Source organism: Oryctolagus cuniculus, chromosome 4 (assembly GCF_051225735.1).
Source record: "Oryctolagus cuniculus isolate XC-2025 breed Fujian yellow rabbit chromosome 4, ASM5122573v1, whole genome shotgun sequence".
NCBI classification, from domain to species: Eukaryota; Metazoa; Chordata; class Mammalia; order Lagomorpha; family Leporidae; genus Oryctolagus; species Oryctolagus cuniculus.
Genome location: NC_142870.1, coordinates 113,115,346 through 113,129,931, shown reverse-complemented (window position 1 = coordinate 113,129,931; position 14,586 = coordinate 113,115,346). Strand labels below are relative to the sequence as shown.

General features: G+C 40.2%; 1 protein-coding gene and 1 pseudogene across 5 annotated transcripts in view; one reads left to right on the top strand and one right to left on the bottom strand.

Moving 5' to 3' along the window:
- Positions 1–14,586, bottom strand: part of ZBBX (zinc finger B-box domain containing) — a 164,559-nt gene that overhangs the window by 107,424 nt on the left and 42,549 nt on the right. The window lies entirely within an intron of this gene.
- On the top strand, positions 1,637–2,515 carry LOC103350499 (uncharacterized; annotated as a pseudogene).

The window sequence follows — 14,586 nt, the reverse complement described above, 5'->3', positions numbered from 1 at the left end:
TTTAGACTAACCGCTTTTTCCTACTGAATTTATGTAAGCCTTCATAACACAGAAAGTGTGTCCTATCTTTGATCTATTGAGATTGAAAGTGTTAAATTTTATTTCTAACATATTTAAATATTGTTCTTTTAGTTTATAAAAAACCACAAAATTATATTCTATAAATAATTGACTATTTAAAGATTAGATGGACCAGTTTTTGTTGTTGTTGTTGTTGTTGTTGTTGTTGTTTTTTTTTTACAGGCAGAGTGGACAGTGAGAGAGAGGGACAGAGAGAAAGGTCTTCCTTTGCCGTTGGTTCACCCTCCAATGGCCACCGCGGCTGGCGCACTGCTGCCGGTGCACCGCGCTGATCCGATGGCAGGAGCCAGGTGCTTCTCCTAGTCTCCCATGGGGTGCAGGGCCCAAGCACTTGGGCCATCCTCCACTGCACTCCCTGGCCACAGCAGAGAGCTGACCTGGAAGAGGGGCAACCGGGACAGAATCTGGCACCCTGACCGGGACTAGAACCCGGTGTGCCGGCGCCGCAAGGTGGAGGATTAGCCTAGTGAGCCACGGCGCCGGCCCAGTTTTTTATTTTAACTGCTTATTTTTATAATTGATCAAATATATAAAAATAAATCATATTTCCACAATATTAACATGTAAGAAATGGAGGTTAAAACCAGTTCTTGAATTGTACTCCCCTAAGTTAACTATTTTTAACAGCTTGGAAAATATTGTTGAAATGTTTTGTCTCTACTTAGTAGACACAAGTATTTAACTTAGTAATATAACAATTATTTTAAGTATTAATAAGAAAGTGAAAGATATGGCTATAAAACACTTAAAATATATAAACATAAAATCATATAAACATAAATATGAGTTAAATATCATAATAACGGCCCCCATCCACGACAGCACCACCATCTGGAACAATGCTATCCTGGGAGACCTGAGAATGGTGCCTCAGGGACCTTGGCCCGGCCCTATTGCTGGGGGCCCACATGCCACTCTGCACTGAGGATGGGCACTCTGGTGACACTAGCCCCTCCACCACCAGCAACACCGGCTGCTTCGGCATCCATCCAACCTGACCAGAACTGGGCCAGTGCTTGTGCATGCCCGGGCCTGCTCCCTCTTGCCAAAGGCCATCAGCTGACCCACACAAGCCCACTAGCACTAAGAATGAACACTCTGGAGCCCCACCGCTGCTATGGATTACAGAGAGACTACACTGTGGTGCGACTAGAATTATAGCTAAAGTAGTCCGCCAGGCTGACATCAAGACACATCTTGAGGAAAAAGTCTTTCACCAAAAACTACCCTGTAAAAGCAGTAGAGACAGTGATCTTTCAGATGCAAAATTATCAGTGTAGGGACACAGGAAGTTCAAATATGAATGTGACACCTCCAAGGGAACACAGTCACTGCTTAGCAGCCAAATGATACTGACAAAATGCCTCATAAAGAATTCAAAGGAATTATAAGGCAACTCGATGACATATGAGAGGAGAGACTACAGAGCGTTTAACCAGTATTAGGAAAGCAATGCCTGGTATCACTGAGAAATTCAGCAAAGAGAGATCCTGAAAAGGAATCAAACAGAAATATTGAAAATGAAGAACTCAGTAAATGAATAAAAAATTGTTAAATGACTCAGTCACGGCTGCAGCTCTTGCGACAGCCCAGCCCAGCCCCGCCCAGCCCCCGAGCGCCTACTGCGGCCACCAGCCCACTGCATGTGCCCCGTGCCCTGGTGCCCTGGGCCATGGCAGGCTTCACATGGCTGGAGAGGAGAAACGCCAGGGTCTAGGCCCTGCAGCAGCAGACGTACAAGGACAAGCAGCAGGACCAGAGGGCAGGGCCCGCGGCGGGAGCTGCATGATGAGCGCGAGCGGCAGAAAGCCAAAGGCGATGTGGCAACTGTCAATCAGTGCGTCAGCTCTTGGAGGAGGAACTGGACAGAGCTCAGGAACAACTGGCCACGGCCCTGCAGAAGCTGGAAGAGGCCGAAAAGGCTGCGGATGAAAGCGAGAGGGGAATGAAGCTGACAGAAAACCGGGCCATGAAAGATGAGATGATGGAAATTCAAGAGGCCAAGCACATTGCTGAGGAGGCGGACCATACATACAGGGTGGCTCAGAAATTGCTCACTCTAGAGGGCGACCCGGAAAGGGCATAGGAGCGTGCAGAGGTGTCTGAACGAAAATGTGGTGAGCGGGAAGAAGAGGTCAAGAATGTCACTAACAGTCTGAAATCGCTGGACGCTGCATCTGAAAAGCATTCTGAAAAGCAGGATATATACGAAGAAATTAAACTTCTGTCTGAAAAGCTAAAAGACACGTGCGGAATTTGCAAACGAACTGAACTGTTACCAGAACCGAAGAGTCTTGTGCCAACAGAAACTGCGGGGCTCCACCTCTTCTCTTCCTTTTGTTATTGCATCTTCACCTTGCTGGAAGTGTCAAGCCAACTAATATGTGACCAAATATTTTATATCAGAGAGGCTTTGAGCATCAGTTCAATCTAATCCCTTTCTTTTTTTCCTTCAAATGGCACCAGTTTTTCCACTCTATTTTAGTCCAAAGTTGCATGTATTCCTAAAACAGACAGGGCTATTTCCCACTGAGTGTCCCCCACCTTAAGACTGAGATCATTTGGTTCTGGGGCAAGTAGACAACCTCATGTTTTCGAGAACATAGACTCTTAATAATCTATCTAGTCATGGATTGATTTAAAATGCTTAAGAATATAAACTTCTGGGTCCCTGTCGAAGGACTACAGGAAGCTGGTGGCTATCACATTAATTTGGGTGGGTATTTTCCATCCAGAGAAGGAAAAAAAAGGTAGGGAGGAAGGCTACTGTGGGAAGTCGTAAACCACAGATCAACCTGGCCCTTCTCCACACTCCACTGTGCAGAACAAGCATTCTCCAAGCAGTAAGCATGAGAATGCGTGGGGAGTCATCACAATCGTTTCCCGGGTATTTTCTGGATAGCCCCTTGATGTTATGGCCTTCTCCAGGTTTCTCTCATTCCCAAGTTGTTCTCTAAGGACCAGGTGTCTTGTGCCAACAATGACCCATGCTTGTCGGCATGAATATGAAGTTCAGTCTTGATCAGGTCAGCGCTACCAAAAGGCTGCTTGCCACCAATGAATTCAGCAAGGGATTTTGTTTTTGTTTTTGTTTATTTCTATTATCACATATTGGGCAGAAGAGGCCTGTCTGGTAGCCAGAAAAGTAATTGGCTTCATGCTATCTCCATACTTGAGGGAACTGCAAAGTGAGGATTTCTGTATCTAGAACTTTCCAATTCCTTCATCAGGACCACGTTAATAAAAGCACAAGAAACTCCTGATGAAACTGAATATGGAGTATTTTTTAGACAGCAGCTGCACATTTTTGCTTTCTTACATTTCTGCTTCCTCAGTTAACATCTCAGAGCTGAAACATTCCATATTCCCCACACTGTGGGGGCCAATTCGCTGTGGGGAGAGAAGGGAGGTGAGGAGGGGAGGGGAGGGGAGGGAAGAGAAGGAAAAAACGAAAGAAAAGAAAAAGAAATTCATCCATCTTGTTGCAAATGACTGGGTTTCGTTGTTTTTGACTGCTGTATAGTATTCTAAAGAGTACATGTCCCATAATTTCTTTATCCAGTCTACCGTTGATGGGCATTTGGGTTGGTTCCAGGTCTTAGCTATTGTAAATTGAGCTGCAATAAACATTAAGGTGCAGGCAGCTTGTTTGTTTGCCTATTTCATTTCCTTTGGGTAAATTCCAAGGAGTGGGATGGCTGGGTCATGTTGTAGGGCTATATTCAGGTTTCTGAGGAATCTCCAGACTGACTTCCATAGTGGCTTAACCAGTTTGCATTCCCACCAACAGTGGGTTAGTGTCCCTTTTTCCCCACATCCTCTCCAGCATCTGTTGTTGGTAGATTTCTGAATGTGAGCCATTCTAACTGGGGTGAGGTGGAACCTCATTGTGGTTTTGATTTGCATTTCCCTGATTGCTAGTGATCTTGAACATTTTTTCATGTGTCTGTTGGCCATTTGGACTTCCACTTTTGAAAAATGTCTATTGAGGTCCTTGGCCCATCTCTTAACTGGGTTGTTTGTTTTGATGTTGTGGAGTTTCTTGATTTCTTTGTAGATTCTGGTTATCAACCCTTTATCAGTTGCATAGTTTGCAAATATATTTTCCCATTCTGTCGGTTGTCTCTTCACTTTCCTGACTGTTTCTTTTGCAGTACAGAAACTTCTCAATTTGATGCAATCCCAAATGTTAATTTTGGCTTTGACTGCCTGTGCTTCTGGGGTGTTTTCCAAGAAGTCATTGCCAGTACCTATATCTTGCAGGATTTTTCCAATGCTCTCTAATAATTTGATGGTGTCATGTCATAGATTTAAGTCTTTAATCCATGTTGAGTGAATTTTTGTGTAAGATGAAAGGGAGGGCCGGCGCCGTGGCTCACTAGGCTAATCCTCCTCCTAGCGGCACCAGCACACCGGGTTCTAGTCCCGGTTGGGGCGCTGGATTCTGTCACGTTGTCCCTCTTCCAGGCCAGCTCTCTGCTGTGGCCAGGGAGTGCAGTGGAGGATGGCCCAGGTGCTTGGGCCCTGCACCCCATGGGAAACCAGGAAAAGCACCTGGCTCCTGGCTCCTCCCATCGGATCAGTGCGGTGCGCTGGCTGCGGCGGCCATTGGAGGGTGAACCAACGGCAAAGGAAGACCTTTCTCTCTGTCTTTCTCTCTCACTGTCCACTCTGCCTGTCAAAAAAAAAAAGATGAAAGGGAGGGGTCTTGCTTCATGATTCTGCACGTGGAAATCCAATTTTCCCAGCACCATTTATTGAATAGACTGTCCTTACTCCAGGGATTGGTTTTAGATCCTTGATCAAATATGAGTTGGCTGTAGATGTTTGGATTGATTTCTGGTGTTTCTATTCTGTTCCATTGGTCTATCCATCTATTTCTGTACCAGTACCATGCTCTTTTGATAACAACTGCCCTGCAGTATGTCCTGAAATCTGGTATTGTGATGCCTCCAGCTTTGTTTTTGTTGTACAAGATTGCTTTAGCTATTCGAGGTCTCCTGTGTCTGCATATGAATTTCAGCACCATTTTTTCCAGATCTGAGAAGAAGGTCTTTGGTATCTTGATTGGTATTGCATTGAATCTATAAATTGCTTTTGGGAGGATGGACATTTTGATGATATTGATTCTTCCAATCTATGAGCATGGAAGATTTTTCCATTTCTTGGTATCCTCTTCTATTTCTTTCTTTAAGGTTTTGTAATTTTCATCGTAGAGATCTTTAATGTCCTTGGTTAAGTTGATTCCAAGGTATTTGATTGTTTTTGTAGCTATTGTGAATGGGATTGATCTTAGAAGTTCTTCCTCAGCCATGGCATTGTCTGTGTATACAAAGGCTGTTGATTTTTGTGCATTGATTTTATGCCCTGCTACTTTGCCAAACTCTTCTATGAGTTCCAATAGTCTCTTAGTAGAGTTCTTTGGGTCCCCTAAATAAAGAATCATGTCATCTGCAAAGAGGGATAGTTTGAGTTCTTCCTTCCCAATTTGTATCCCTTTAATTTCTTTTTCTTGCCTAATAGCTCTGGCTAGAACCTCCAGAACTATATTGAATAGCAGTGGTGAGAGTGGGCATCCCTGTCTGGTACCAGATCTCAGTGGAAATGCTTCCAACTTTTCCCCATTCAATAGGATGCTGGCTGTGGGTTTTTCATAGATTGCTTTGATTGTATTGAGGAATGTTCCTTCCAAACCTAGTTTGCTTAGAGTTTTCATCATGAAAGGGTGTTGTATTTTATCAAATGCTTTCTCGGCATCTATTGAGATAATCATATGGTTTTTCTTCTGCAGTCTGTTAATGTGGTGTATCACATTGATTGTTTTGCACACATTAAACCATCCCTGCATACCAGGGATAAATCCCACTTGCTCTGGGTGGATGATCTTTCTGATGTGTTGTTGCATTCTATTGGCCAGAATTTTATTGAGCATTTTTGCATCTGTGTTCATCAAGGATATTGGTCTGTAATTCTCTTTCAGTGCTGCATCTTTTTCTGGCTTAGGAATTTTGGTGATGCTGGCTTCATAGAAAGAATTTGGGAGGATTCCCTCTTCTTCGATTGTTCTGAATAGTTTGAGAAGAATTGGAGTTAGTTCTTCTTTAAATGTCTGGTAGAATTCAGCAGTGAATCTGTCTGGTCCCGGGCTTTTCTTTTTTGGGAGGGCCTTTATTACTGTTTCAATTTCTGTCTCAGTTATGGGTCTGTTTAGGTTTTCGATGTCTTCCTGGTTCAATTTTGGTAGGTTGCATTTGTCCAGAAATCTATCCATTTCTGATAGGTTTCCCTGTTTGCTGGCATACAAGTCCTTGTAGTAATTTCTGATGATTCTTTTTATTTCTGTGTTGTCTGTTGTTATGTTTCCTTTTTCATCTCTGATTTTATTGATTTGGGTCTTTTCTTTTTTTTTTTTAGTTAGTTGGGCCAATGGGGTGTCAATTTTGTTTATTTTTTCAAAAAACCAGCTCCTCGTTTGACTGATTTTTTGGAATGTTTTTCTTGATTCAATCCTGTTGATTTCTTCTCTGATTTTAATGATTTCTCTTCTCCTACTAGATTTGGGTCTGGTTTGCTGTAGGTTTTCTAGATCCTTGAGGTGAATTGAAAGCTCATCTATTTGGTGCCTTTCCAATTTCTTGATGTAGGCACCTATTGATATAAACTTTCCTCTTAACACTGCTTTTGCTGTGTCCCATAAGTTTTGGTATGTTGTGCTGTTATCCTCATTTACTTCCAGAAAAATTTTTGATTTCTCTTTTAATTTCTTCTATGACCCATTGTTCATTCAGGAGCATGCTGTTCAATCTCCATGTGTTTGCGTATGCTCTAGGGATTCCTGAGTTGCTAATTTCTAACTTCATTCCTTTATGGTCTGAGAATCTGCATGGTATGATTCTAATTCTTTTGAATTTGCTGAGACTTGCTTTATAGCCTAGTATGTGGTCAATCCTAGAGAAGGTTCCATGTACTGCTGAGAAGAATGTAAAATCTTTAGCTGTAGGATTGAAAGTTCTGTAGATATCTGTTAGATCCATTTGGGCTATAGTGTCCTTTAAATCTACTGTATCCTTGTTGATCTTCTGTCCTATTGATCTGTCTATTCCTGAGAGTGGAGTATTGAAGTCCCCCACTACTATTGTATTGGAGTCTAAGTCTCCCTTTAAGTCCCTTATCTTTCAGATAAACCAGTGCCCTGTAGTTAGGTGCATATACATTGATAATTGTTATATCTTCCTGTTGAATTGATCCCTTAATCATTATATAGTGTCCCTCTTTGTCTCTCTTAACAGTTTTTGTGGTAAAGTTTATGTTGTCCGATATTAAGATGGCTACGCCCACTCTTTTTTCATTTCTGTTGGTATGGTATATCTTTTTCCAGCCTTTCACTTTCAGTCTGTATGGATCTTTGTTGGAAAGATGTGTTTCTTGTAAGCAGCAAAGAGATGGGTTTTGTTCCTTGACCCAATCAGCCAATCAGTGTCTTTTAACTGGACAGTTCAGGCCATTACCGTTCAATGTGACTAATGATAAGTGGTAACTTTGCCCTGCCATTTGCCAAAGATAAGTTCTAATATATGCTTTGAATTCCCTGTGATCTTTTGCTGTGAGGTTTCCTTCCTTTACCTTCTTTCATATTGATGACCGTGTTTCTTTGTTTCTGTGTGTAACACATCTTTAAGCATCTGTTGCAGGGCTGGACGAGTGGCGACAAATTCTTTCAATTTCTGTTTGCTATGAAAAGTCTTTATTTCACCTTCATTCACAAGTGATAGCTTTACAGGATATAATATTCTGGGCTGGCAGTTTTTCTCTCTTAGTACCTGGGCTATATCTTGCCATTCCCTCCTAGCTTGTAGGGTTTCTGATAAGAAGTCAGCTGTGAGTCTGATTGGAGATCCTCTGAGAGTAATCTGATGTTTCTCTCTTGCACATTTTAGGATCTTTTCTTTATGTTTCATTGTGGAGAGTTTAATTACAACGTGTCGTGGTGAGGATCTCTTTTGGTCGTGTTTATTAGGGGTTCTGTGAGCTTCCTGTACTAGGATTTCTCTGTCCTTCTCCACCTGGGAAATTTTTTGCTAATATCTCACTAAAAAGGCCTTCTAATCCTTTCTCCCTCTCCATGCCTTCAGGAACTCCTAGAACCTGAATGTTGGGTTTTTTAATAGTATCCTGAAGATTCCTGACAATATGTTTTAGATTTCTAATTTGATCTTCTTTTCTTTGGTCTGACTGTATCCTTTCCTGTTCTCTGTCTTCTAAGTCTGATATTCTCTCTTCTGCTTCACCCATTCTGTTTGTAAGGCTCTCTATTGTGTTTTTCATTTGATCTATTGAATTCTTCACTTCATTATGATTTCTCGTCACTATCACAGTTTCCTGTTGTACTAGTTGTTTCGTTTCATTTTGATTCCTCCTTAATATTTCATTTTCATGAGAGATTTTCTATCTTGTCCATTAAGGATTTCTGTAGTTCAAGCATTTGTTTTTGAGAACTTCTTAATGTTCTTATCAATTTTTTGAGATATGCTTCTTGCATTTCTTCTATCTCATCATCTTCATAATCTTGAATTGGGGCATCTTTTTCATTCGGGGGCATCATAGTGACTTCCTTGTTTTTATACCTCGGTTTTTGCGTTTGTTATTTGGCATATTGGAGATATTTGGTTTCTTCACTGTGGTGCTTTTTCTTGTTATACTATGACTCTAGATTAAGTGGACTGTCTGTTTTTGATGGAGCCTTAGAGGCCTGAGATGGGTGTGGCCTGAGAGCTCTGTTTGGTGTGCCAAAGGTGACACTCCCAGGTTAGGCATGGTAGATCTCTCTCTCTCTTTCTTTCTTTTTTTGATTCAAAAGGGAAGTAATTCCACACAGCTGAATGAAGTTGGAGGTAGTTAGCAGGCAAATGATATACCCACAGGAGCCAGAGATCGGAAGCTCTTTCCCAAGGACCACACAGGGAATCTGTTCGGCCCTCAGAGTGGGCTCAGATTCTCCTTCAGTCTCCCACTGGGTTGCCAAAGTTACGGAATTGTAGCATCTCTGGAGAGTACTCACGTGAATTTCGTGAGTTCTCTCCCCCACCGTCTCTTTTTTCACAGTCTCAGTTCAGTAGCACCACAAATTTACTAGGTCCTAATCTCCTGTTAATTCGCCCCACCCAGAGTCAGGTTTTTCTGCTAGGCTCAGGGACGGTGCAGACCTGAGGTCGCTCTGCTTATGACGTATGTCCAAGATGGCGCCTGCTCTTTGTCTTGCTCGCCCTTGAGAGGTGAGCGGAGAGAGAGAAACCCGTGTCTGTACCAGTCACCTTTTTTTTCTCTCTCTCTCTCTCTCTTCCAGTTAGCCTGGTGAACTTCCCCCCCCCCCCCCCCCGTGGGTCGTTCCCTCTAGTCTCCTCTCTCTGCTTGCCTGCCGGTGTCTCAGGCTATTGAGGTTTGGCTCACCTCGCCTTCCAGTGCTGGTGTGTTGAGTCTGCCGCTGGTGTCCCGAACTGTGGGCTCCCATGCTCTCCACGCAGGTCCACTGTGAATCACGCGTTCTGGAAGAGTTTCTTCTGCTGTTTCCTCCCCTAAACTTCCTTGAACCTGCAGTATCTCCACTTTTATTAAACTGTCTCTCCCCGGTCTATCAGTGTGCTCCCTTCCTATTCCGCCATCTTGCCTCTATCCAAAATGGGTAGGATTTCTCATGTTCATGTATTGGACTGAGTTAACATTACTTAAAATGTACATACTATCCAAAGTAATTTATTGATTCAATGGAATTTCCAGGAAAATCCCAATGACAATCCTTATATAACCCTAAAAAATCTTGGACTTTATATAAAGCAGGGGCTGGCACTGTGGTACAGGGGGTTAATGTCCTGGCCTGATGCGCCAGCATCCCATGTGGGCGCCAGTTCATGACCTGCTTGCTCCACTTCCCATCCAGCTCTCTGTTATGGCCTGGGAAAGTAGTAGAGGATGGCCCAGGGTCCTTGGGTCCTGCACCTATGGAAGAAGCTTCGGATCGGCACAGCTCCAGCTGTTGCGCTCAATTGGGGAGTGAGCCAGCAGATGGAAGACCTCTCTCTTTCTCTGCCTCTCCTCTCTCTGTGTAAGTCTGACTTTCACATAATAAATCTTTAAAACAAAAAAAAAACCCAAAGCCAAAGCAACCTTCAACAAAAAGCACAAAGCTAGAGATATAATACATGATTAGAAGACATACGGGAGAGATATAGTAATAAGCAACACATCTGTAACATAAAAATAGACACACACATGGGTAGAATAGTATGCAGATCTCAGAAATAAATGCATTCATCTGTAGATAACAGTCTCAACAAAGGAACCAAAATATACATTGGAGAAAGGACAACCTATCAATAAATTGTATTGGGAAAACTGGATATCCAGATGTGGAAGATTGAAACTTGACCCCTTCCTCTCATCTTATACAAAAATCAACCCAAAATGGATCAAAGACGCATAACTATGGAATTTCCTTAAGAAAACATAAGTGAAACACTTCAAGACATTGGTGTAGATAATAACATTTTGAATAAGATCCCCAAAATACAGGAAGCAAAAGCAAAATTGGACACATGAGATTATATAATACTAGGAAATTTCTGCACAGCAAGAGAAACACTTCACAGGGCTAGGAGACAAAATTCTACAAATTGGTTAGAATTCCCTACAAAATGGGAGAGAATCCAGGAAACCATTCGTTTGGCAAGGCATTCATATCTCGAACAAGTCAGGAACTCAAAAAACTCATTTCAATTTAAAAATGGGCAAAAGGACTGAAGAGATACAAATATTCTGCAAATAAAATGAAATATGTTCATTATCAATATCTATCAAGAAACGCAAACTAAATTATAAATGAAATCTTAACTCAAAGCAGTTATTACCTAAAAGACAAAAGATAACAAATTCTGGTGGCAGCGTGGAGAAAAAAGACCCATTATACACTTTTGGTGGAAAATAGCACATACATTTTGGAGAGCAATATGGAATTTGCTCAAGAAATTAAAAATGATCTACCTGTGACCCAGCCATCTCACAGATAGTAAAATAAAAATATCAAAAAGAGAGCTGCATTGCTAAGATTTTTAGAGCAGTACTCACAAGAGGCAAGATACAGAATTGTCCAAGATGTCCATCTAAGCATAAATGGATAAATAAAACACTATATATAAACATACACACAACAATAGAATATTATTTGACCATAAAAAGTATAAAGTTCTGTCACTTGTAGCAAACTGGAAGAAACTGGAATGTAGTATGTTAAGTGAAATGAGACAGACAAAAGAAGAATACCGTATGTTCTTACACTTATGTGGAAACTAATAATACAGTTGATCTGAATGTAGAGTATTAGACTGGGAAGGGTACAGGCAGGGAGATATAAGGGGGTTAGAAAAAGCTACCAGAATTTAGAGTTGGGTTCCACAGCACAGTGGGGTGACTGTAAATCACCATAACACAATAGTTATTAGGCTGTCATGATAAAGAAATGCAAATACTTAATTACTTGATTTTACTCTGCAAATATTGAAATGCTAAAATGTACCGCATGAAATGTATAAATGTTATGTAAATAGATAAGAATTTTTTAAATTATTATTTAGTAAATATAATTTCCAAAGTGCAGTTTATGGATTACAATGGTTTTCCCCCCATAACTTCCCTCCCACCTGCACCCCTCCCATCTCCCGCTCCCTCTCCCATTCCATTCACATCAAGATTCATTTTCAATTATCTTTATATACAGAAGATCGATTTAGTATGTATTAAGAATTCATCAGTTTGCACCTACACAGAAACACAAAGTGTAAAATACTGCTTCAATACTAGTTATAGCATTACTTCACATTGTGCAACACATTAAGGACAGATCCCACATGAGAAGTAAGTACACAGTGACTCCTGTTGTTGACTTAACAATTTGACACTCTTGTTTATGGTGTCAGAAATCTCCCTAAGGCTCTATTCATGCGTTTCCAAGGCTATGGAAGCCTCTTGAGTTCTCTGACTTGGATCTTATTTAGACAAGGTCATAGTCAAAGTGGAAGTTCTCTCCTCCCTTCAGAGAAAGGTACCTCCTTCTTTGATGGCCCATTCTTTCTACTGGGATCTCACTCACAGAGATCTTTCATTTAGGTCCTCTTTTTTTTTTTTTTTTTTTTTTCCAGAGTGTCTTGGCTTTCCATGCCTAAAATACTCTCATGGGCTCTTCAGCCAGATCCAAATGCCTTAAGGGCTGATTCTGAGGCCAGAGTGCTATTTAGGACATCTGCCATTCTATGAGTCTGCTGTGTATCCTGCTTCCCATGTTGGATCGTTCTCTCCCTTTTTTATTCTATCAGTTAGTATTAGCAGACACTAGTCTTGTTTGTGTGATCCCTTTGACTCTTAGACCTATCAGTGTGATCAATTGTGAACTGAAATTGATCACTTGGACTAGTGAGATGGCATTGATATATGCCACCTTGATGGGATTGTATTGGAATCCCCTGGCACATTTCTAACTCCACCATTTGGAGCAAGTCAGCTTGAGCATGTCCCAAATTGTACAAAATAACACTGAATCACATTTTAATAAAATATTTTAAAACAACTTAAAGATGATTTTCTTTTCACCTTTTGAATATGAAATTTAAATACAATAGTAGTAAATATATAGCAATAGCAAGAGAATAGAACTAGAAATGTAAAATTACCTGGCAACTGTTATACATGCTAAAAATGTTTTTAAATCAAACCAAAACAGCCTTCAAGGCACACAGTAAATATCTCTCTTTGTAGTATAGAAGCTAAAACTAGAGCCAAAGAATGTGATTTACTGCCAGCATTTCCAGATTGTCCCACATCCTTCACTACACAGTGTGATGGTAGGATTTCATCTAGTAACTGTTCTAAATTCTCACCTGAACTTTTTTTTCTCCCTAGGATGATATTATCTTTCAAATTACACTCTGAAAGAATTCATCACTCTGACAATGTATCATTAATCAAAGTAAAGAGGGTTGATATTTTATAGCATTTTGGAATGGATGGCACTTTGTAGAAGTTAAGGTGCAAGAGTAAAAGTTTTAGTTTAGTTAGAAAAATCATATACTCTATAGTTGCATCAGCCTATCAAAACTCATTTAAACCAGCATCATCCAAAGCCCTGGCTATCCACTAATAAATATTGATTAAATTGATCATTATGTTGACATAGCCATGCTTCCTTATAAGACTAGAAGTTTCAGGTGAAAGAAATCCACACATAGTTTAGATCTATGTTATCTCAATAGATTCAAAGAGAAAAAAAAAAGTAGTAACATCTCTCATACAGTTGACTTTCATGGATTTTCCAATTACAAAATTTTACATATATTTCAACTACTATTTTGCATTAAAAATTTTAAAAAAAAACTCTAAACTCTTCAGTTCTCTTATTTAATTTGAATTTTCTAGACAAATAGATACAGAGGTAGAGACAGAGATGCACTAATGAATACCCAAAAAGAAAAAAAATGTATTACAACATAACACAAAAACATCAAGCCCATTGGTTGCAATGATTTTTGGATATGGTTCAGTCTTAGAATACTTTACCACAAAATGTTTTTAGCAGGATCAAGTTATATATTAATGTGATTTTTTAATGCACAAAATGTCTTCAAAAAGCTAGTGGAAAATGGATTGACAGTTTATTTATCACAAAAATATTTTTAAATTCATGCACATTTTTTCCTAATATATACACATTGTCATGAACTTTTTGAAGACCTCTCATCATGCATGTGTGTGTATATGTAGCGTGATGTCAGTAGGATGTCAGTATGACTCTAGACTTTTATTGATTATCTAGTTTTTCTCTTCCAGAATATTACTGTTTTGAAGCAATGAAAGGCTCCAGTTACAACAGTGTCACATGATTTGAGTGAGATTTCACATAGCCATAATTTTTCCTTAAGCACTGTTCATTAGGTGGGTGATTTTCCAGAATGGAAAGTTTTTCAATAATCATATATTGCATTAGGACAATAATGTATGTATATGAAAGAATTATACTTAATTTCTACTAAAAGAAACTTTTTTTTACTAAAAGTCATCAAAACATTTGCTCAAGATTTGTTTATCCAAGAAAAACTTTACAGATCGTTTTATATTTGTTAATATATTTGTATTTCTTAATGTATTCATAGCATGAAACACATTATATTATAGTAATATAAGAATCCAGTTACTAACAGTAAGAAATCGGGCTAAACCTCTCTGAGTTGGGAACTACAAAGTAAAGAAGAAATACTAGTTACAACAAGTAGATAAATTTATTATATTAGTATGGGTCTACAATAGGACACAAAAGTCCTATTCAGTTATCATGTAGTAGAAATATCTTTGCGGGCCTGAGCCGCGGCTCACTAAGCTAATCCTCCGCCTTGCGGCGCCGGCACACGGAGTTCTAGCCCCGGTCAGGGCGCCGGATTCTGTCCCAGTTGCCCCTCTTCCAGGCCT